At 38.9% G+C, this 26,236-nt stretch overlaps 1 pseudogene; it reads left to right on the forward strand.

Annotated features, from left to right (window-relative positions):
* Window positions 1–15,293: 15,293 nt before the first annotated feature.
* Window positions 15,294–26,236, forward strand: part of LOC139725784 (uncharacterized) — a 76,150-nt pseudogene continuing 65,207 nt past the window's right edge.

The following is a 26,236-nucleotide window of genomic DNA, read 5'->3' on the forward strand; positions in this document are numbered from 1 at the left end:
CACACAACAAAATTATGACAGACACAATGGAATACTCAGAAACACTGATTGGTAATCCACAGGGCATCAACAGATTTTCCGAGATTTCCACAACAAGTTTAAAATATGTAGAACGATGTTATTTCAATGACCAGGAGGACAAAATCAGAAAAATCAGTCCGTCCTGAAAAGGGTCTATTTTGAGCGACATGAATTTGTCGATTTAGTTCTAGACAACAGCCACAAGCTACTAAAACGGCTTTGCTTCTATTAATAACCCTCGCCCACACACTGAGAAAGCTAAGATATGAGAAACATGTAAAGTATAGTGTATATGAAATGGGTATACAGAATTTAAAATTATATCATAACATCAGCGTATCAAAAACATGTAAGCTTGAACAAGATGTGGGTCCGGGAGCTAATCGTTCAAGCTCTAACAGGTAATTTTTCGATACATATACAGTGTATGTACCACAATATGAGGCGCATTTCTGATTTTTTTTTTATTTCGGAAATGTTTTAATTTGAACAAAGAGTATACTTATTTGCAATGCGTAAACATTATATATAACTTCGTGTATATAAGCGCATGTTCTTTCAGATCACGAAGACAAAGTATACACACAAGCTGGTTTTTTCTTCGTCTTGTATCCAATGACTCTAAGGGGGTGTTGCAAGAAAGGAGAGTTGCAATCAATTGCAACTTTCTTGCAACACCCCCTAAGTCTCATTATAAGCAAGCAGTAAAATGATTTCAGCAATTTATGATCATGTGTTAGCAGTAACTATTAGGTCATGAAATGTCAGACAGTCTTTTAGTTCAGTTAGTCAATAATGTTATAGAGTCTCTCTGTAAATAATTCTTTCTTGGTCGAAGCGCAATGATAGATTGGATTAACATGCTTTGTATGTTGTTTGTACTCAGCATTCATCATTTTCTGTCCAATACATGATTTTACTCCACGTTCGGTCTTAACATAACTGTGTGAATAATAATATGCGTTAGAATGTCGATATTGGTTATCAAACTCAGACAGTCAAAAGGGGCCTGAGCTTTCGATCCTATTACAGAATCTTTGTCAGAGGCAAAATGAAAATATTTTGCCTCTGACGAAGATTCTGCTAGGATCGAAAGCTCAGGCCCCTTTTGACTCCATTTTACTCCATTGGCTCACCACTATTGGATAAGCAGTTTTCAGCAGCTTTTTTTTTTGCTACACTTGTCATACTCTGGAAGATTTACTCACTTGGTAGTAAGCATCATTAAAAGGAATTTCTTTTGGAATACCAAAAAGAAAGTCTTATGGAAGCAGACCAATGAAAAATGTTCCTTGGATTAATTTTTGGAAGGACAGCAAAGGATAAGATAAAAGTTCTTTTTCGCATCAAATTGACAGTTGCATGTGTCGTTTATATCTCGTCATGACTCGTGATTGCTGTTTGGAACGATTACAGTTCATTATTCCAAAGTGTATATGTTATTCCAAAGGTTTTTATTCCCCCCAAAAGAGAAGGGTTGTCATTCCGAAGGTTCTTTAATTCGAAAATGGTCAAGAAAAAAAAGTTCGCTATCCAAAAGTTCGTAAATCAGAAAATACAATAATTTCGCCAGTGAGTGTGCATTATTTTTTTCGGATAAAAAGACTTTCGGAATAACGACAAAATATAAATGTTCTCCTTAACAAACCCTGTTTCATTGTCGGGTTAACGATTGTATCTATACCACTGGAATTTGTATGTTTCGGAACAACGAACCTTCGAAAAACAAAAAGCAAAAACTATCCTTATTCCATTTTTGGAATAACGAACACCACCGGTTTAGAACAGATTAGTTACCATTCCTGGCAGTTGATGGTGAGTGATTGTGAACAACACGAAAAGGCATGCATGAAGTGAAAATGAGGCTTATTGTATTATAGTTGACTTTGAATTAAGAAGGATCAAATGCATGTCTTAATATCTTATTACACTACTCCACACCACTGTATGATCAGGAACATATACTGTAGTATATGTATCAATGATATGATTTATGTGAGTATGTGTGAGTGTATCTGAGTGTGCGTGTTTGTGTGTGTCCTATGTGTGTGTGTGTGTGTGTGTGTGTTTATTTTTTCAAGAGCAACGTCCATCTATCCTATAAACAACCCCTTTCTTTTACACGTACACAAACATGAGACGCTGCGCACGTTCAGGATGAGACTATATGAATTTGAATAAGTGACATTGATGTATATACAGTATATATATATATATATATATATATATATATATATATATATATATATATACATATATACATAACTGGTACACAAGTACATGCATTCGTTTGTATTATTCATTTACATTACCATGATTTTACCCTCTTATGAAAGAGCATGTAATTTATAATAAGGATTCAAAGTTTTGAAGAAAATACTTCTTGGTGTTGAAATGGCTGAGGCATCCAAAACAAAGAAATCCTAATAAAAGGTGGGACCCAGCTCTTCATTAGGGTCGCTTTGTTTTACTTTGCTTTTGTATACCTCAGGCATTTCAAAACAGATTTTCATCAAATAAACTTTGAATTCCTATCATAGAATTGTATGCTCTGTAACATACGTGGTTTCTTCATGTCCTTAGTATCTCGCGAAAAAATAAGAGCTCAATCATCATCTCAACCACTATTCTATTATCCCTTTAATTTGAAGTTTCGCATGCATGCGCCTTGGTATTTCTGACTTTTTCGGGACACTTTGATAAAAAAAATGAAACAACAGAAGATATCAGAGAAGTGTGAGAAAATATACATGTGTGTATACAATCATAAAAGTACATTTTCCAAAAGGAAAGTTTCTAATTTGAGAATCTGAGATGCATTATGTTAAACGCTTCAGCTTTTGTGATATCGTAAAGAAATTGTGCTATATAGAAGAAAGAAAAATATTTGAAATGAATATAAATGTTTCAACAAAGTTTATCACACAAAATGCATATCAGCGTCAATGTTTCAACAGAGGCCGAATATTGTGATATTGTTATTAGTTCTTGCACAACTGCAACATATGGCTTGAACGATTTTAAGTAATACTTGATTAGGGAGTAGATATGATTTAATGACAATAATGAATAAGCCAATTCTAGATATATCAATCAACTAGCATACTCGTGCATCCTCTATGCAGTAAAACAGACAAATATATATATAAATATAAATATAAATATAAATATAAATATAAATATAAATATAAACATAAATATAAATATCAAAAATGGAAACCAAAAAACAGTACTCATGTTGTTATTTTGTGAAAAAAAATCCCACAAAACAATTAAACAAACAAACAAACAAACAGTCAATCAACAAAACTATTATTTTCCTCAATCATTGAAATTAAAGCGAAAATTTGACGGATATTCAGTGGCTGCGTGGTCAGTTGACTATGCACATAACATACACAAGCACAAATAATAGGAACCTCCATGCTTTACCGAACTGCCCAACCAGCCAACCTCCCCCCCCCCCCTCCCATGGAAAGAAAGAGTAAAAGAGTAAAATGTTTACATAAAACAATGACAAGCCCAAAAACTAATTTTCATTTATGATTTTTATCTTCCTCGATCGCTTATTAGGTGATCCGAGTATCCTCTCGGATCACCTTCTGTATCTGTACTGATTCTTTATTAGGTGATCCGAGTATCCTCTCGGATCACCTATTGTATCTGTACGGATTCTTTCTTCTTCTTCTTCTTCTTCTTCTTTATTTCTTTCTCCTCAAATCTTGTGCAGCGGTTAACTCAAAAAGTCCCCTACCTATCACTTTCAAACTTATGCCATATATGTATCATGTCCTAAGGACGACAGATCTAGTGTATTAATGTGATCAGTTAACCGTGACGTCATTATGACGTCATTATCTGAAATCACGTTTACATCAATATCTCATTAATGGAACGGAATTTTTGAATGAAATTAAGATATCATATAGTTCAAGTCAAGGTCTATTGATATAATTCATAAAATTTAGTCACGTTCATAGTAAACGAACGCGTACGCGCGCGTTGAAATTTAAACATGCTCTAATCAACCTCAAAATTGTTTTGCACACGTTTCAGGTCATTTACAGCATTTCAAAAAAAATCGACGGACGCGTACGCGCGCGCGCATATACGCGCACACAGCTCATATGCAATAGAAATTTCCCATTTTATCGCACGGATCGAATGTCTGAAATGTCAAGGAATATTTCTACCAAGTTTCAAGTCGATCCGACTCAATATGACGTCATACGGGCCAATCAACGTTGAAATTCCGCGCGCGCGTCAATGGCGATATACAGTGCAACTATGCCAAAAAATCGCCAATTTTAAATCCGATTTTACTCGTCAGGATGGACGGTGACCCCCCATTTCCTTTACATATTCTGAAAGCTGATGAGTTGTACATGTCATTTCATGGGTTGGCGATGCTGGAAAAATGATTAAAAGAGATCAAATATCTTAATAAAGTAAAAAAAGTAAATTTTCAAATTGACGTCATCAAATTACAAGTTTACTCAAGCGTATCTCACTTATTCTTTTGTTAATTTTCGTCCAAATTTCAATATGTTGTAGCTTATTTAATATTCTTTCAGTCATATAATAACATTATTTTGATTGGATGACGGCATCACCTCGTAAAAAGGGATTAAAAGTAACATTGTCAAATTTGACCAGTTTACGTGTTATCTCTATGGGAGTGCAGTTTTTCTGGAAATGAAAACTGACATGACTATCTTTATCGAGCACTAGCTCACTTATGCTTCGGTGAATTTCTCCCATATTTTAGTATGTTGTAGCTGAGACTTTGGGCTATCGTAAGTGTGCCCTTCGTTTTTTTATACGGAGTCGGCATCACGTCCAAAAACTTGGTTGAAATTAAAGCTTATCTTCGATGTATTGAAATATTTCTTTCTTTCTGCAACTTTCTTTGCAGTGACTCAAGAAAAACATACCCTATCATCACCATATTTTGCTCATGTTTAGTTCATGTCACGTACATTATTTCACAAATTAACAACTACTTGATCAGACACCATCTTGGGTATGTAAATTAGGGTCAAAGGTCATAAATGTTTCATCCTGTTTCTTGGTGAATACATGTCCCATCTTTCCCATATTTTGCACACGTAAAGACCATGTTACAAGGATCATTTCACAAAATAATCATTTTTGGCTCAGAGGCCATCTTGTCTGTGCAAAGTGGGGTCAAAGGTCAAATGTACTTCTTCCTGTATCTTCGTTATGACGTGTTATCTCTATGGGGGGAATTTTTCTAGATGTGAAAATTGACATGATTGTCTTTATCGACGACTAGCTCACTTACCCTTCGGTGAATTTCTTCCAGATTTTAGTATGTTGTAGCCAATTTAATACTCTTTAAGTTTTGTTCCATCAAAGTTTTAATCGGATGATGTCTTCACCTCGTGAAAATGGATATAATGTAACCTTGTCAAATTTAACCAGTTTACGTGTTATCTCTATGGGAGGGAATTTTTCTGGAAATGAAAATTGAGATGACGGTCTTTATCGAGTACTAGCTCACTTACTCTTCGGTGAATGTCTCCCAGATTTTAATATGTTGTAGCTGAGACTTTGGGCTATCGCCTGTGTTTTCTCCATTTTTTCATACGAGGCCGAGATTACGTCCAAAAACTTGATGAAATCAAACTTATCTTCGATGTACATGTATTGAGATATTTCTTTCTTTCTGCAACTTTCTTTGCAATAACTCAAGGAAAACAGCCCCTATCATCCCTATATTTTGCACATGTTTAGTTCATGTCACGTACATTATTTCATAAAATAACAACTACTTGATCAGACACCATCTTGGGTATGTAAATTAGGGTCAAAGGTCATAAATGTTTCATCCTGTATCTTAGTGAATACATGTCCTATCTCTCCCATATTTTGCACACGCAAAGACCATATTACAAGAATCATTTCACACAATAACCACTTTTTGCTCAGATGCCATCATGTCTGTGCAAAGTTGGGTCAAAGGTCATATGTACTTCTTTCTGTATCTTCGTTATGACGTGTTATCTCTATGGGTGTGCAGTTTTTCTGGAAATGAAAATTGACATCACTATTTTTATCGAGCACTGGCTCACTTTCCCTTTGGTAAATTTCTCCCAGATTTTAATATGTTGTAGTTGAGACTTTACACTACCGTAAGTGTGCCCTTCATTTTTTCATAGGATGTCGGGATCACGTCACAAATTTTGGTTGAAATTAAAGCTTATCTTCTATGTATTGAGATATTTCTTTCTTTCTGCAACTTTCTTTGCAATAACTCAAGAAAAACAGCCTCTATTACTTCCATATTTTGCACATGTTGAGTTCATGTCACGTATATTATTTCATGAAATTACAACTACTTGATCGGACAACATCTTGGGTATGTAAATTAGGGTCAAAGGTCATAAATGTTTCATCCTAGATCTTGGTGAATACATGTCCTATCTTTCCCATATTTTGCACACGCAAAGACCATGTTACAGGAATCATTTCACAAAATAACCACTTTTCGCTCAGATGCCATCTTGTCTGTGCAAATTGGGGTCAAAGGTCATATGTACTTCTTTCTGTATCTTCGTTATGACGTGTTATCTCTATGGTAGGGAATTCTTTTATATGTGAAAATTGACATGATTGTCTTTATCGAGCACTAGCTCACTTACCCTTCTGTGAATTTCTCCCAGGTTTTAATATGTTGTAGCTGAGACTGTGCGCTATGGAATGTGTGCCTTCGTTTCTTCATTCAATGTCGGGATCATGTTAAAAAACTTGGTTGAAATTAAAGCTTATCTTCGATATATTGAGATATTTCTTTCTTTGTGCAACTTTCTTTGCAATAACTCAAGAAAAACGGCCTCTATCACTTCCATATTTTGCACATGTTAAGTTCATGTCACGTAAATTATTTCATAAAATAACAACTACTTGATCAGACACCATCTTGGGTATGTAAATTAGGGTCAAAGGTCATAAGTGTTTCATCCTGTATCTTAGTGAATACCTGTACTATCTTTCCCATATTTTGCACACGCAAAGACCATGTTACAAGGATCATTTCACAAAATAACTACTTTTTACTCAGATGCCATCTTGTCTGTGCAAATTGAGGTCAAAGGTCATATGTACTTCTTTTTGTATCTTCGTTATGACGTGTTATCTCTATGGGAGGGAATTTTCTTTAATGTGAAAATTGACATGATTGTCTTTATCGAGCACTAGCTCACTTACCCTTCGGTGAATTTCTCCCAGATTTTAATATGTTGTAGCTGAGACTTTGCGCTATCGTTTTGTTTCCTTTGTTTTTTCATACGATGTCGGGATTACGATAAAAAATTGGTTGAAATTAAAGCTTATCTTCTATGTATTGGGATATTTCTTTCTTTCTGCAACTTTCTTTGCAATAACTCAAGAAAAACACGCCCTATCACCCCCATATTTTGCACATGTTTAGTTCATGTCTCGTACATTATTTCATAAAATAACAACTACTAGATCGGACAACATCTTGGGTATGTAAATTAGGGTCAAAGGTCATAAATGTTTCATCTTGTATCTTAGTGAATACCTGTCCTATTTTTCCCATATTTTTCACACGTATAGACGATGTCGCGAGAATCATTTCACAAAATAACCACTATTTCATCAGATGCAATCTTGGGAGTGCAAAGGTGGGTCAAAGGTCATATGTATTCATTGCTGTATCTTCGTTATTCAGTGTATACAGAATTTGGTACCAAAGATGGCAGATATGACTCCCTTTTCTAAATGAGAATGCAAACATCACACGGCCAATGTCTCTAAACACAGATGAAACTTGTATGGTCATGCATATTGCGATCAGGACTCGAATCATTGATTAAAAAAAATCGGATCACCTTAATTTGTCAGTGATGACAAATTACAATCTCTAGTTCTTCTTTCTTTGTTTCTTTCTTTATTTCTCCTCAAAAGTTGTGCAGAGGTTAGCTCAGAAAGTGCTATGCCTATCAAGTTCAAACTTATACCATGTATGTATCGTGTCCCAAAGACGACAGATCAAGTAAAATCATTGTGATCAGTTGACCGTGACGTCACTATGACGTCATTATATGAAAACACATTCTCAATCATATCTCATTAATGGGATGGAATTTTTAAATGAAATTTACGTCACATATATTTCAAGTCAAGCGAATTCTATTCATATTGTCAAAATTTATATTTTCTCTTAAAACGTGCGCGTACGCGCGCGTTGAAATATTTGTATGCTCCAATCAAGCCCAAAATTTTTTTGCACACGTTTCAGACCATTTAGAGCATTTTTTGAAAAAATGAAAAAATCGGACGGACGCGTACGCGCGCGCGCATATACGCACGCACAGCTCATATGCAATCGAAATTTCCCATTTTTTTCACTGTGATCAGATGTCTGAAATGTGAAGGAATATTTCTACCAAGTTTCAAGTCAATCCGACTCAATATGACGTCATACGGGCCCGTCAAAGTTGAAATTCCGCGCGCGCGTCAATGGCGATAGACAGTGCAACTATGCCAAAAAACCGCAAATCTTAAATCCGATTTTACTCGTCAGGATGGACGGTGACCCCCCATTTCCTTTACATATTCTGAAAGCTGATGAGTTGTATATGTCATTTCATGGGTTGGCGATGCTGAAAAAATGATTAAAAGATATCAAATTTCTTAATAAAGTAAAAAAAGTAAATTTTCAAAATGACGTCATCAAATTTCAAGTTTACTCGAGCGTATCTCACTTATCCTTTGCCAATTTTCACCCAAATTTCAATATGTTGTAGCTTATGAAATGCTCTTTCATAAATTAAATACACAATTTTCATTAGATGACGACATCACCTCGAAAAAATGGATTGAAGGTAACCTTGTCAAATTTGACCAGTTTACGTGTAATCTCTATGGGAGTGCAATTTTTATGGAAATGAAAATTGACATGACTATCTTTATCGAGCACTAGCTCACTTATGCTTTAGTGAATTTCTCTAAGGTTTTAATATGTTGTAGCTGAGACGTAGGGCTATCGTAAGTGTGCCCTTTGTTTTTTCATACGTTGTCGGGATCACGTGAAAAAACTTGGTTGAAATTAAAGTTTATCTTCGATGTATTGAGATATTCCTTTCTTTTTGCAACTTTATGTGCAATAACTCAAGAAAAACATACCCTATCACCACCATATTTTGCACATGTTTAGTTCATGTCACGAACATTATTTCATAAAATAACAACTACTTGATCAGACGCCATCTTGGGTATGTAAATTAGGGTCAAAGGTCATAAATGTTTCATCCTGTATCTTGGTGAATACATGACCTATCTTTCCCATATTTTGCACACGTAAAATCCATGTTACAGGGATCATTTCATAAAATAACCACTTTTTGCTCAGATGCCATCTTGTCTGTGCAAAGTGGGGTCAAAGGTCATATGTACTTCTTTTTCTATGTTCGCTATGACGTGTTATCTCTATGGGAGGGAATTTTTTAGATGTGAAAATTGACATGACTCTCTTTATCGAGCACTATCTTACTTATGCTTCGGTGAATTTCTCTCAGATTTTGATATGTTGTAGCTGAGACTTTGCAGTATCAGGACTCGAATCATTGATAAAAAAAATCGGATCACCTTAATTTGTCAGTGATGACAAATTACAATCTCTAGTTTATAAATATGTCTGTCATCATGTATCTATCTATCCGTCTACCACGTTATTTATGCGTTAAGTCTATCATTTATCAATTCGTTCATTCATTCATTCATTCATTCATTCATTCATTCATTCGTCCGTTCCTTTGTTCATTCATTCATTCATTCATTCATTCATTCATTTGTAGCAGCTCAACTTTTCTCCAGTTTCTCTCCTTCACAATCTCTCTCTCTCCACTCCGATCTCTCCGTCTTTCCCACTCTCTCTCTCCTCCTCTCTCCGTGGGTCATTTATCCTCCCCGCTGGTTCTCTTCAAAACAATTCAAAGGTAACCGCTTGTCAACACTGACCACTTGTTTCACTGTCTCATACCAGAGAGGTGAGTCACCTCCTGTACATGTATAAATATCGACTGCTCTTTGTGTGAAAATGCAGAGTGTATCACAATTTCACCGTCGTCACATCAGTGACTGGCTCCCACAACTTGGTGCAGAGCCTCTAATAAACCATCCAATCTACAATGTACGCTCGGAGTGCCTCGATGTCTTCATTTCCTATAGTGTATTCGACCTTAATTAATTAGTGAGTAGGTGTTGCTACCACTACACAATCATCATAATACCCACTCGCTAAATTGGTGACCCCGTGTTACGAACAACGCAGCAATCATGACGGCAACGACATCAACTCCAACCACGCCCAAGCTTGCCTCAACAGTGGCTGCCGACACTACTGCTTCTCTGCACCTTGAGATGGACATTCCTCATCACCTAAGTCCATCTCCCCTTTCTCGGAGCCGATGTTCTGCATCACTGTAATCTGCTTTTGGACATGCACCACTCAACTTTGCATCAACGGGATCGCTCCTTTTTCTCGTCATCGGCCCGCTGCCACATGCACTCGACCGGCCCGCGACGTACCTACCGTCAATTCATTCACCTAAAGGACTTTCCCCCTATCTCGCTCACTCATTACCATAATCACCGACACACTTCGATTAATTTCAACATTCGACCACGCATCTCATGGGCTACTTGATCCCCGACTCAACTGGTTTTATAGACCATGTTCCGCTTACTGCCGGGGAAATTCATCGCGCCCATGACGAACTGACATTCTATTCGACGATTTCGACCCCGCCACTTACGCCGGCACTTACGCTCATCATTTGTTCGTCACTAACGCAGTCGATGACGACATCGCCCGCCATGACACTTTAACGCCAATCATCTTCGAACATGCCATCGCAACGGGCACGCTGCATGTTTTTGCCCGCCACGATGCCGCCCGGCCGCCGTCTACTTCACTCGCCGCACGCCTCGACGGTTCCTTCGGCAGGCACGCACGATCGACATCCACGACCCACTTCAACCGCACGACGCAATTCGAATCGCTCGAACTCTCGACACGATATGATACGAATTGCTCAACAGCTGTCGCTTCGACACAATACGACACACCGCGATACGAATCGCGAAACTCTCGCAACGCCACGATACGACTCGACATCGCCGACCGTTGCCGCATCGACTGGCACGAACTCTCGATCGCCCTAAAGTTGCCTAATTCTGGCTCGACCTCGAACACATCGCGCATCGGCTTCTACCGGCACGACTCGCTGCTGCCGCTGGCCATCTCGCGCTTGCCGACTATCAACACGACATCTCCAGGCGACTCACTGTCCTGTCGAGAGACCGTTGATGGCTGACAATCTGACATCGACATCGACCATCCGTTCATCCCGACTCTCACACCACGTACGTCCTACTGGCTACAGTTAGTCTTCGTCAACCGCGATAGCCGGACTTTACCCGAGCACGTTATAATCGCAAGCGATAAAAAGACTCAGTCATATATACAGGACATTTGTGTTGGACACTCATTTCACCGTTTGTATCATGATTTACATTTTGTATCATGTCTGTCAAGTCAGCATCACCTTGCACATTTCAATTGTACTATGATCATGCTTTAATTCTCTAAATTTCTATGTTGCCTTTCGATATGCGATAACACGGTTTATAAACACTGCCTACAACGACACGCGTCAAACTACCAGTGATTATTTTTGTATTGTCATTTTGAAACGAATAGCATGTAAATTGACGGAATTATTGTGTGGCCATGTCAGTACTTCATAAACATACTTACCATATCCCATGCATTTTAACTGTACACGACGCATACAGTTCGATAAGTTCATTGCTTTGAAACGATTCAGCATAATTGACATTTGTTCCGTTCGCATTTCTCGAACCACGTTCACTTTGGCATTGTCATGTATACATACGATTACATAGCGCGTTTCATGCCTTACAACGGTTCACGAAATTTAACATTGGAACGAATGTTAGCATGTACGTTTTCCAAACCATTCTGTACATTTTGTAATTTCTACGTGTGCTCTAGCCTCGCTGCGTTCATTTACATTTTCTATCGTTCCCATCTCTCTTTTCCACCTTTCGAGAAGCTCACTAGGGGGGAGCTACTGTAGCAGCTCAACTTTTCTCCAGTTTCTCTCCTTCACAATCTCTCTCTCTCCACTCCGATCTCTCCGTCTTTCCCACTCTCTCTCTCCTCCTCTCTCCGTGGGTCATTTATCCTCCCCGCTGGTTCTCTTCAAAACAATTCAAAGGTAACCGCTTGTCAACACTGACCACTTGTTTCACTGTCTCATACCAGAGAGGTGAGTCACCTCCTGTACATGTATAAATATCGACTGCTCTTTGTGTGAAAATGCAGAGTGTATCACAATTTCACCGTCGTCACATCAGTGACTGGCTCCCACAACTTGGTGCAGAGCCTCTAATAAACCATCCAATCTACAATGTACGCTCGGAGTGCCTCGATGTCTTCATTTCCTATAGTGTATTCGACCTTAATTAATTAGTGAGTAGGTGTTGCTACCACTACACAATCATCATAATACCCACTCGCTAAACATTCATTCATTCATTCGCCCTTTGGCCACTCTTTGACCCCTCCAATTTTTGAAGGAATTTGATCTGCTCCATATCACAGATTGAACGACCAACTTTCAAAGCAGAAAACGCCATAATTATTATCAGTTCACTTGCACACAGTTATAACACAGGCCCACAACACGGTACTTCTTCAGCAAAACAAGGTCAGACAACTGCCTTTCAATTCTATTATTGAACAGATGGGTGAAGTAACATTTTAAAGCCCGTTAGCTTTTAGATTCTTGACATCTTTCTACGTCTGTTATTGATTGATTTCATTGACGACAAACGTGTTCTACCATCGGGAGAGTGCGCTCAAAAGGGCGAACGAGGCGTTGCGAAAGCTTGTGCTATCCTAGCAACCAACGACTCGCGGCTAGACTGTGCGATGATGGGCCGCTGGCCTGAAATCGAGCTTGGAGTTTTGGTTTATCCTATCATATTTGAGGTAAATAGATTTTGATGCTTTTGGAAAAATGATCAGGTCAATGTTATTTTCAATTTCTGCACTAGACTCTGTATCGTGTCAGTATGAAACTTGAATGGGTGGCCAATATTTGATCTGAAGCCCGTGTGGCAGCAAGTGTAGGAGCTTAGTCCCGTGTATGTAAAAGTGCGTCAGCAATTCGAGTGACAAGAAAACCGAGATTCGCAGTAGACATCTAACGCTAGGCCAAGCTGTTATAGTGTTTAAAAAAGTGTTACCACTACTAGTACTAGTGCTACACTCTATGGCCTAAAAACTTACTAAATAGTAACATATACATACCTGGTTAACATACCTGGTTGTGGGCATTAAAGTTATACAAAACTTATTTGCCCCTCTGCTGCTCCATCATCTGGATACGGTACCTTGTTGGTAACTAACAAACTTTTGTTTTCTGTGCTGTGCGGTTTTAGTGAGAACATGGGCATAAAAATTGTTGTTCGGGGTTGTATTTGTCCTTTTTTGACTTCCATACTTTCTCCAAGTTGGATTTGAAAGAGTTGAGTGATGTACTGTTTACCACATGATCCGGGATTTGGCGGGAGATTATTCCATTCCGTGATGATACGCTGTGAGAGGACATTTGACCGTTTTTTAGTTTTGCATCTGTTCTTCGTCACCTTGTACTTGTGCCTTCTAGCCCTGTTGTCAGTTCTCAAGCTAAAAAACTTGCTTAGTCTAATGTCTTCCAGCCCATTCAAAATCTTGAACGTTTGGATAAGATCTGTTCTGTGTCTGCGGTAACTTAATGAAGGTAATTTCAGTTCTGCTAGTCTCTCCGGATATGTGAGATTCCTGAGGTTGGGTATTGACTTGGTTGCTCGTCTTTGGACTTTCTCTATCTTCTGTGTATCCCTTTTCAAGCAAGGGTGCCATATCTGGGAGCAATACTCTAGTGATGGGCGTACTATAGATTTGTAGAGTTGAGTGAATGATCGTTCGTCTAGTGAAGAAAATGATTGTTTGATAATTCCAATCTTACGATTTGAACTTGCTGTAATGTTGTCTACATGAGTTGAGAATTTCAGCTGATTGTCGAACGTGACACCTAGATCCTTCTCAGTGGTAGAAGATGAGATGAAGGGACCTTGAGGTGTAAGACTGTAGTCAAAGCATGGGTTATTCTTCCCATAATGAACCACATTGCATTTGTCTGTATTGAAAGGTAACTTCCATGTGTCTGCCCATTTGCTCAGCTTTTCTAGCTCTCTTTGAATAGTAATACGTAATAGGCCTCTAGAGGCCAAATTTTGATATCGGTCCCCTCTCGTTCTGCGTGAGCATCTCCATTATGTCCAAAGAAGAAAGTTTATGGAGGTTGAAAGAAGTTCCCGGCTATGTGTCCATGACAAAATGAATGGCGGCGAATAGAGTGGGGACCTATTTTGTGATAATGCCCTTTAATGTTAGCTAGAGACATTTATAATTCTCTCAAGGTGTAGAATTTCTGAAAAGATTAAAATGAGAAATAATTGTCTTATTAACAACCCAAAGAGTTGCTGCATATCTAATGCTGAATTATGATTTCCTACCTCGTTCATTAATTGCAAGCAAACCACAAGAGAATAGTTGGAAACCAAATATTTCTAGACTATTAATGAACAGCATGTACAACAGCTTCTCATCTCAGAGCAGCAGAAAATAAAACCACCGCAAAAATTTCAGCTCGTACAGTATTCCAAATCGTTTAACAAATTCTTGTTTGGTTTGTTCTCATTTATTTTGTATTGTTAAGGTTTTCTACAATGTATGCCATGAGAGGATGATTTGGTTAGGTCCTATACATACAGTGTATTCTCTCCATTGATTGTCAAATTGTGGATCTTGCTAGGATTATTCACCGATACCCAAACTTCAACATTGGCTCTGTCACATTCTGCATAGCAATGCATGAAACTTCCCAGAATACATTCATTCTTTTTGGACTTGTTTTGACATTGCCCTGAATGTGTTGCTGTTTGTTTTTGAAAAAAAAAAAAGAAAAATTTTTTGTCATATACAGTCAGTAGGCCTATTTAGAGCAATGAAGTTTCTGAAATAACTTTAAATTCTTGAAATTTGTAACTGTTGCCCTTTTTGGATGCCCTGATATTGATGTGAAAGTAGATCACAATTATGTAAACTTTGTGGTTTTGTGATTGTTCTACATCTAGATGAAGACATAATGGGATGCGGAGGTTCGAAATCTGTGGCAAGTGAGCCACCACAGCCACCCCAGCCATCACCACCTCCAGATGAACCTCAGCAGTTTGAAACGCCTGTAGAAGACATCCGCGGCCATGACCTAGCCAATGATGGGAGAGCAGAGGCAGTGACAGACAAGGGGGATGGTCAGCCATCGGAGCAGGCAGGAGGGACGCCTGCCGAGGCTGTGCCTGGGGGAAGCGACAGTCAAGGCGTGCAGCCATCCAGCAGTGAAGTAGTCGAGGAGACACCTGTCGAGAAGTTTACCTATAGTGAAGATCCCCAGGACCACGCAGAGAGAAAGAATAGAGAGAACAGCAAGGTGAGTATGAATGAGTGAGTCTGAGACGAAGGCATGGTCCAGAAATCTATAATTTTTTAATGTACATGTATCAGTATGTAGGATATCATAGCCAGCAACATACATTAAGTATTGAAATATGCAGTGTAGCAAAATTATCAACTTGTGTGAACATTGCCTAAGCATATACAGTGCATGTTTAAAATTTTCTTTTGAAAAAAACAACAAAAAACAAGGTTAATCATTCATTCTCCTTACATTGTATGCCAGTGTCATTATCAACCATGACTTAAAATCACTCTCACAATTGTCTTTAACAAGTCCCTAATTGCCAATATTGTACTTGCCAATGGCATTATATAAATTGAATGTCATTGAGTAATGTGATGAGATGAGTGGTATTTGCCAAGAGCAACCTGTTTCAGTGTACATGGCAGGACATGTATAGAACAATACAGACATTTCCTTAGTGGTACATATATTTCCCACATCAAGTGTGGAATGCACCAATACCACCCCCGTTGTAGTTGTGCAGTTATTGACACACCATGTCATTAATGATGGAAAGCAATCCAACCAGATTTAGCTAGGCCTTAATTTGGCTGTATGTGTCCAATTCATAAAGCTGAAATGCACAGAGTCTGGAAATGCAACACGGAATCTTGTGTCTTGATATCTACTGGTAATGTTGCATGGAAAGGGAATACAGAAAGTAATAAGAATGTTTATACCTTTCATGTTTTGATTTAAAGAAATTGTAAAGTAGGCACTGACTAAAACATGTTTTGGCATTTGTCATGATGGGCACCCTTTGAAGTCTTCCCATTCTGACAGCTGGAGGATGGAATTGAGAAAATTTCAGTTCTCTCTGGTAATAAGTGACAAGAACTGGAGAATAAGAGAAAAATGCAGACAAACTTAAGAGACATTAAAGCATTCAGGACAAAGATTTCATTGGACATGAGAAGTTTTATGTGAAAGGTTCATTTTTCAGAGAAGGACAGTGTATCACATTCACAGAGCAGAGTCTGAGTGATGCGCTCATGGAATGAAGTAACATATTTCAATTTCAGATTCAGTCTCTTAATGTCATGTGAGATGGAATGTAATCAGCAAGTGTAAGCCTGTGTGTGTTTGGATGGAAAGGAGTAGAGTGATGACTACAACACTAATGTACCCATCCCACACATATCTTCCCTCCAGGAAAATGAGGCAGAGGTTACAAAGGTAGGTGATGGGAAAACCTCTTCTCTCCCTCTTAGTGGTGGGGTTCCTTCCCAGGGACATCCAGTCAATGGAGATTCACGTCCGTGGAGTGCCGTCTCATCGGTTGACAGTGTTGCTGTTCGAGGTCTTGTTGCTGACACGATAAACAGAGCTGTTGCAGGACTCACAGAAAATCCAGGGGCCAGTGCCCCTATCTCTGACTCTACAGTTGCCGGAGTTAATGACATTCCATGCAAAGACCGTCCGCCAAGTGGTCTGAATCGTCCTCCAAGTGCCGTGTCCTCAGTAGACAGCTTTGCTGTTCGTGTTTTTGTTGCTGATACTATCAAAAAGGTTGCAACAGGGCTGGAAGAGAATCCAGACAGCACTCCTATTCAAACAAAGCCTGGCGAGGATCCAGCAGAGGTCAAGACTCCTGCTGAAGATAATGACATCCCCAAAGACAATGGTGTTGTTGAGGAACAGTCAAGGAATGTCCTAGATGAGGGCACTGATCCTGGTAAACAAGACAATACAGAGACCATCACAAAGGCTGTTGAGTCAGAGTCTGAGGCTAATGCACATAGCACAAGTCTAGCTGAGCCAGGGAAGAGTGTTGATGGCCCACTGTCTTTGTCAGCCCATGAAACTCAGTCTAAAGAAGCTCGACCTGAAGATCATGAGATTGGCAAGCAGGAGGGTTCTGAGGTATTGCTTGTGCCTTTGCAGTGCTCTGATATGTTCCTGTCCTTGTTGAAATAACACTGTTCATTGCTTCTAACAGTTTGAACAACATTTGGTATTTGTCTTAGATATTTAACCGTTGAATCACTCATTTCATTGTTGCTCTTCAGTGGATCACTTCATTCTCAACCCATTTAGACATAATTCAGGGAATACACATCTTGTGATGGAGGAGAGATAGATAGAGTGAGAGAGAGTGAGTGGGAGGAGGAAGAATACGGGGAGAACAGAGAAACAAGGACAGTGTGCTGCAGAAGTCTTGGTTAGGTGTGCATACATGAAATGAATTTTTTTATCACAGGATATAATCAAGACAGGCATGAGAATGTGTTTGGATCATAGTGATGATTGGTTTAAAAACAAGAAATTACAGATGTTGCATTTCCAGTCATCTGTCCTTTTTTTTTGTGCATGAAATTACATGAAATTCTAAATGAAATCTGATTCTAAAGGCCTCTGCATAGGGTGTGTAAACTGCACGTATTGCTTCATCATAGAAACACTAGTCGTAGCTATCTAGCTATTTACTTGTAGGTTGAGGAAGTGACGTGTGCTTTGAGTTGAAGGTATTTGAAATCACAATTTGTGGGTCAGGTGTTGTCCAAAACACCAAACTTCTTAACAGTTTCTTTCTCTCATGTGTCTATGTGTATTGAGTAATTATTAACATCATTTGTTGACAGCATGCCTCTTGTTTTGTTGTTGTTTTTGTTTGTTTGTTTATTTCTTTACTAGTGATAAAATCTTGACATTCTGCAGAGCTTTTGATTTTATATCCATAGACAGTTTACAAAAATGGTTTGCAGTGTTTGTCCATCTTTATCCTTGAAGTTGAATACAAAACTGTACATAACGGATTTAAAGAGGAATTAAAGCATCCATGGTATCGTAAAATGCCAGGAGTCAAACTGCACTCTCTGTTTATGCATTGAGTCTGAACAAACGTCATGGGCATCAACAAACTTTGCCTAGCTTCACAATGATTTAACGATATTGTCATCTTGTTTTGAGTGCCTTAGGGTCAAAGATGATATAATCATCAAGTTTATACTAACTCCTTGTATATGCTGATTTTTTTTTTTTTTTTTTTAAAACAGGTGAATGGAGAGCCCAGTGACTCTTTACAAGTGTCTGACAGTGTGACCAATGAGCCCAGCAGTGGTACACTAGATGCTCCAGGTACTCCAGTAGACGTTACAGTGTCTTCATGTGACCCACCCTCTGATGCTCCTCCTCCTGAGGGTGCGGCCATGGTAAACACTTCTTCCACTGACCAATCAGCGGCTCCAGCTACAGTTGAAACATTGGACAATGCTCATGGTCACAGTAATGTGGCTCCTACTATTCATCCTGCAGCTGTCGCAGGAGGCGATGCCCCTCCTGAGAGCGTGGAGGTCAATGATGCACCCAAACCTGTCACAGATGCAGAAAATCATGCTGCTGAAGCCCTGCCCTCTAGTCAGCCAGTCATAGATTCTTCTCCTAAATGTGAGCCGAACCCGGAAGCACAGGAGCGGCTTAAGAGGGCACTTCGCTCCATGTGTCTCCTGGCCGATCCTTCACACGTACTGGATCTTGCCTGTCCAGGCATCAATAGTCTCCAACTGGAACATGCTCCAGCAGGAGCCAAGTTTCCCTTCACCGAGTTACTAACCAAGCTCACTACAGTTGAGGTAAATGCACTTCTATTATTGTCGCTGCTGTAGTTGAGGCATTTGTTTTGTGTTTGTTTGTCTTGTAATCAAGGATTTCATAGATTTTCAAGTCTGTGCTTAGGAAATACCAAAATTACTCATTAAACACCATATAAGACACATTTTTAGGGAATTACCCCTGTCTTGCATTGCCTCTCTCATACCATTTCCTGAGGTCATGTATATCAGCTGCTGCAAGTTACCTTGTAAATTTGTCTGTGAATACAAAGAATGCATAGTGATCAAGTAAGTGTGTCTATCTGTTATGAAATTAGAGGCAGGAGAATGTATGTGTGGGTTTTTTTTTTTGTGTGTGTAACATTTCTGAACCTGCTACTTGCTTAAGCAATATGTCATACCAAGAATAACATTTAATCACAAATCAAACTGACATTGTATACATCAAAAGGGACATAGCATGATGCGGTTGTGACATCATTCTTTGTTTTGTCTTCATACCCACCCAAAGGAGTTAAACCTGGCCAACAATCAGATGGGACCCCAAGCCTTCCGAGTCATCATGAGGGCCATGTCAGCTAACACATCCCTCAAAACTCTTTCCATTGCCAACAACAAGACCGACACCGACTCTGCTGTAAGTAGGATGACCAGGGCTACACGTTGTACATTTCATGCAGTGTTTTGTCTGACAAATTTGTTGCACAAATTTGCTCACACCCAATCAGATGTGAGGATATCAGTAGCTTATAACAGTTTGTCAGAAAAATTATCCAACAAAAAGCTTCATGAAACACCCTGCCGGAGGGTATTCTACACATTGTGTGATAACATGTTTACATATACTTGGTCCTTGGTAGAATAATTCTCCAAAATACTCTTTGTAATTGTTTTATACTGGAGTATATTCAGCTGTATACAATTTCATTCCTATTTAATTTTGTGCCAGTGGAGGTGATCACAGTAGAAATGTAGTTATTCTGATTGAGAGGAATGGTTTTGATTTGCACTTTCATTTCTATGTGCAGTGCCCTCAGCAGAAAGCAATATTACTTGATCTGTGTACCAGGGTAATGAAATAAAGAGAAATCATTATGATATGCGGCTTTAAATTCTGTAAGAAAACATTTCTTGATTTATATGAAGATGCATTCTAATGCTAAAGTTGCTGAAATTTAAGGTTTTTGATGCACCATGTGGTAGAGGTCATGTGATACAAAGACGAGTGTGTGAGAGGTGAATGAGATTTGATCCACCCTGCTGGGACTTTTTTGATTGCAGGAGACTGTTGGGGTAATGCTAACCAGCAACCAAACACTAAGGAGTCTAGACCTCTCCAATAATCAGCTAGGAAAGGACTTCCTCTCCCGATGTATTGGTCCCGCTGTGAGCACCAACAAGTCTCTGACGTGTCTGAAGTAAGTTATGTTGTGTGGCAGCAACAGTACCATCAAAGACTTGCATGATAATACATGAGGCCATTTGCGAGAAACTGTCAAATAGTCACAAATGGGAAACTCAGTACTAGGGTAAGCTATATTGGGTTAGCAGTGTTAATCTGTGATCTTCATGACTTTTGATTGGTTCATCTCTATTTTCTTAATGTGGAATGTAGGAAACTCCCAAATTCACTTTTGGTTTCCAATATGCTACATGAAAACTTAAATTTAGTCTTTCCTGATATGAAGAAGAAAGAAAATTAAAGCTGTGGACTTTCACAGTAGCATTGTAGAAAGTAGTCTCATGAATTATAATACTTTAAATTCCATATTCATGAATTACCAAGGAATGCCACAATAAATCCAAATTGACCTTTTTTGGCTGATGTCAGTGATTGGAACTTTGCCAGCTTTTTGTTGTCAAGTCAATGTGTTTTTCATTCATATTAGAGATTCTGTCAATCCAGAAACGCCATGTTTACCTGTTTTCCTATCTACTTATCAATCTGAGGGCATGTTTCTCTTGCAATTCAGTAGGAGTATTTGTGACTGATTGTTGGTTCTGAGCATGCAGAATGTGTGTTCCATAAGTTTGTTTCTGGCAAGTAAGATATTACAAAAAGACGAAAAGGGATTGCATGCAAAGGACCTTATTGTAGTCCAATCACATGCACTTCCAGTAATCAATTTCACTTGCTGGAGGAAGTCATGAAGTTAAATGATGAGACCAGGTGCTATCACTGAAAATTTATATTTACCATTCTACTTACTCTGAAATTTATTTCTCCTTTAAATTCCTGACAGCATCTCTAGCTGTGGGGCCACAGACCTGAAGGCCTTAATGGAAGGTTTGCAAGAGAATTCAACCCTGACCAGTCTGGACCTCAGTCACAACCAGATCTCAGATAGTAGTGCCTTTATAGAAGGCCTGGCTACCATCCTCAAAGTGAGTAAACATTTCCTAGTCTCGTGTAGATATTGGCCGTGCAGGAATGTTTTTCTTTAGGAGCAAAATGTAGCAATTCAAGGTTGTGATATCATAGAGCATCTACAGAAAGAGATGATGATGGTAATGATGATGCCCTTTTATAATGTGGGATTTTTACTACCACTTGATGTGTAGATCTGCTCCTCATGCTTATTTTGAGTAGAGCTTCTAGTTTTTCCATCATTATAAGAGCTCCTTTTGTCTCTGAGTTTTAACTGTGAAGAGAGTAAGCACACTTGTGGCTTATTGTGTTAGACAAGGAGTTTCATTTTTGGCACTCGTCAACCAAAACATTAACATAGATCCTGAGAAATGGTGCGTAGCTCTTGTTTTCTGGGCTGCCAGAAAATTGAACTAAATCTGTAGAATTGGTGTTACAGAGTTAGCAAGTTATTATCCATACACTCCAAGAATGTAAAGCAAACTAAGCAGAAATAAGGCAAGAGCACTCATTTGAGGATTACCAACTCCAGCTATCTTATTCTCTGCATTTTTGTAGAAATCAACATGTGCAATAAAGGAATTAAATGTGCGGAACTGTGGTATTAAGGACTCAGGACTGCAGACTCTTGGTGAAAGCCTTAGAGAAAACACTTCTTTGATAAAGCTTCATGCTGGTGGCAATGAGGTAAGATGGCTGTGTCCACATCATTTCTTCTCTTCTCTCTATGTGTCCACATGTTTATTTTTCATTCTATTAGTTGCAAGTGACATTTGTGAAGAGAAATTTGTGGTATAGATAACATAAAGATATGATGGCCCACCTTCTCTTCCTATTTATTCTCTAGTAGCTATGAATTTCCCACCAAAATATAACCCGTTGCGGACGGGCTGATTTTGCTACAGCACGCATTTCCCATAGACGCTTGCCCGAGTATACTGGGGACTAAGCATTGTTGATGTGTGTGCAATATGTTTAAAAGTCCATAATTTGTATCGTGATGGATCCTGCACATGGTAACCCATTCCATACTGAATTCTGAAATGCCCATATACTTAATACACAGGCCACCAGGTTCCCATACGGAACAGGTTAAGCCTACATGTATGTACCTTGGGAAAAATCATGAGTGTATTTAAATCACTCTGTATTCCAGCACCATGTTGTTTACATACAATTTTTTTCAACATTCTGTACGAGAGAAATTAGTCAATAATCTCTTAAACATCAAAGTGATGCTTCATCCTTAAAGTGCACATATCTATTTTCCCCCCAAAGGTAACTAACCTTGATGTGTTCAGCCAGATGCTCGTTAGCTGCATGCAGCATCCCTCCCTGGAACTACTGAACATGAACGATACAAGACCATCCACGACTGATGCAACAGAGCTAGGTGGGTATTCTGCATGGTGACTGTTCTCTATTTTGAATTATAAATAGATGAGAAAATAAACACAAACTCACACAAGTTACCAAAACACCTACCCACTCAAATTTATCATGGAAAACCAGATTTCCTGCAATGACACATGCATGGTTCATGAAAATTGCTGTATATGGGAGCTCTGCTGAGTGGTACTGCACGATCTGTGTTTCATAAAGGTTTCCTTGATGTGTTCATGTACTCTGTAATGCACTTTTTTGTGTGGTCAGTGCATTATTTTGTTGTACATGAGGACATGATATTTTGCATATTGGGAACATGTAGATCACAGCTTTATAGTCCAGAGTATGATAATCATAACTTTACTAGTCATGCAAAGATTACTAGCCTGGTATTCTTTAATTTATTTTCTTTGATACATCACATATGAGAGCACTTCAAACCTGATCTTGTCAGTATCGTTTTCTTCAACTTTTTATCAATTTTATCACCAATATGTGAAAGTATGCATAGGAGAAAGATAACAATTAAATGGGAAGCAAGTAGTTTGTAATTATCAAAGTAGTCCCTAATAGTCTAAAATATGATTGTGAGATAATTTGTATAAAAAAAAAAATGTTTTTCTCCCCTGTGCTTTGATAGCTTTCGATGCTGCAGCAGAGAAAAAGGAAAGCGCCCTCACAGCCCTGTACCTTGCAAACTGTGCACTGACAGATGACATCATGAAGGCACTGGCCAATCATCTTCCAGGATGCCTGCCACACCTGACTGAGTTCAGTCTGTCTGGAAATACAGAGCTGTCCGTGGCCTCACTACAATCACTAGTGCAGATGACAAGCACAGGTATACTGTTATGTCTAATACCCCCGTTTCACAGAGATTTTCTCTCATCGGTCACACACCGGAAGCAAATTTCATCGCTTCCGGCCACCCATCGAAGTGTACCGGATCACAGTCCAATGAATCCATCTTGTGTTGGTCAACTATCAGGTCAGTGTCAAACATGTCAGGCGGTGATCCGAAGAGGCAAGATCGTCTGATGAGGATCACGCACCACACTCACCTGATAGTCGACCTACCAAGTCGGTTTCATCAGACTGCGATCAGTTACACTTCGATGGGTGGCTGGAAGCAACAATCTTTGCTTCCGATGAGTGACCGATGAGAAAAAATCTCTGGAATGGGGTTATAAAAGCCCCTAGAACATGGCTTGGTAGAATATGGAATGTATGTTAGGGCATCTCATATTCTACAGCACAACAGCTGCAGGGCAATGTCCATAACATATTAATGTAGCATGAATAATTGGATATTGTATCTCTTCTGATGAATAGAAATATGTGTCAATTTCAAATACTGGAGTAATTGCTCCTAGAGTAGGTATCACTGCATTTACTGCAGCATTTTATATTTGTGACGTGTCACCACAATACCCTGATAAAGATGGAAACATTTAAGCCAAATAGGTATGACAGAAGATGACCAAAAAAACCCCCCAAAACAAAAACAAAAATACACACACACACACACACACAACAAAACAAAACACAAGAAGTTTGATATCTTTACTACTTCCCTTCAGAATTATGACATGTGAGAATGCTTGGAATTCAACTTTATTCACATTTTATGACGCATGTTAGTATGATATTTGGAGATGACCACGTGTGATCAAATGTGCACTGGTTACTTCATCTAATTTTTATAGCCTTAAAGTGCAAAAGTGTTGCATACCATGAATGCTTGGAAAATTATGTATACAGTGTGATCTGCTCCTTACAAATTGATCCGACAGGTTCACAATTTAAGTGAGTCAAATAGCTTCTGTTTTCAGACTGGTCAAAGTGACTCATTAGATCATATGACTATCAATGTCTTCAGAGTGTGATGATTTGCCTTGCAAACAAATCACTGACAAATGCTGCCTGTTTTATTGTTGTTGTTATTTCTAATTTTAGTACAAAGTAGATTGCTGAATGTAACTGATAATCGAATTTACCATTTATATCATGCTGCAGGTTCGGCATCAAATCTTACCAACATTCATCTCGACCAGCAGTCACTGGATGACCTGTCTGACCAATTGACCAACAACAGTGCCCTCTCTGGGCTCAGAATGCTCAGTCTGTGCAAAGCCCGAATGTCGTCAACAAGTGTGGGCAGGTTGGGAGACTGTCTGCGAGGTCCAGCTGGTCTCACCGAACTTTGCTTAAGTGGATTGAAATTATCAGAGACGGAAGCTCTTACCCAGTTATTGAGTGCCGGTGAGAAACTAGCATTTTCTTCTTTTTTTTTTGTGGGGGGGGGGGAGGTTCTGGTATTAAAGATGTCATATGCATGCTATTATCGGCTCGTGTCAGTACATTTATTTTACGTGGTGCCAAGAAAGTATTGATATTTTGTATTCAAATGTTTCATCCCAGGATGGCCTGGAAGCACAACTCCATGAAAAGGATGTGTTTCACAGACTTAGTGAATGTTATCCATGACAATTTAGAGTAAGAATCTCTGTCCATGTGATTTTGAGGATTCCATTGTAATGCTGGCATCATTGTCAGTGACCTGTTTCTACACAATGTCAATCTATTTTCAGGTGTTGAATGTGACTGGGTTAATGAGAAAAGAATTTCAGATTTTTGTTCATGGGCATGTTTTCAGATAGTACAAGAACAGCTGTGTATGCTCATCAGTTATGTGTAACTGAGATATGAATATCTCTCAGAATATTTGAAATGTCAGCAGCTGTCATGGAAATATAAGGCGGTTTGCTCTATAAGACGATGAATTTCTGTGTAGTTTGATTGAAAGAATGATTACTTGTTTGGAATGAACAGTTCATATTGATGCATCAATCATTTAGCTGTTAATAACATGCTACAACTCATGTATAAACCATTTTTCACTTCATATCTTGTATTTTAGGAGATTCTCTTAGTCTTACCAACCTGTCCTTGGCTGGATGCACTCTCAATGACTCTGACCTTCAACCCCTGACCTCTGCCTTGGCTAGCAATTGGTGTGTGACCTCCCTGACCCTGGCTAACAACAGACTAACATCTTCAGGGGTCAATGAACTTCTGGAGGCCATGCTCAAACCAGAAGAGCCAACAATTGAGCTCCTTAATCTCAACTCAAATGAGGTAAATTAAAACAGTATTCAGTTCTGAGGATTCTTGTACGCCAAACAATGGGTATACTGTATATGCTGAACATTTCACAAGGTTTCTATTTTCACGAATTTCGTGAGTCAGGTGCAATTGGCAAAATT

This window comes from Diadema antillarum, unplaced genomic scaffold (assembly GCF_040938485.1).
Source record: "Diadema antillarum isolate AM-2024a unplaced genomic scaffold, OU_Dant_1.0 seq00000059_RagTag, whole genome shotgun sequence".
In the NCBI taxonomy this organism is placed as follows: domain Eukaryota; kingdom Metazoa; phylum Echinodermata; class Echinoidea; order Diadematoida; family Diadematidae; genus Diadema; species Diadema antillarum.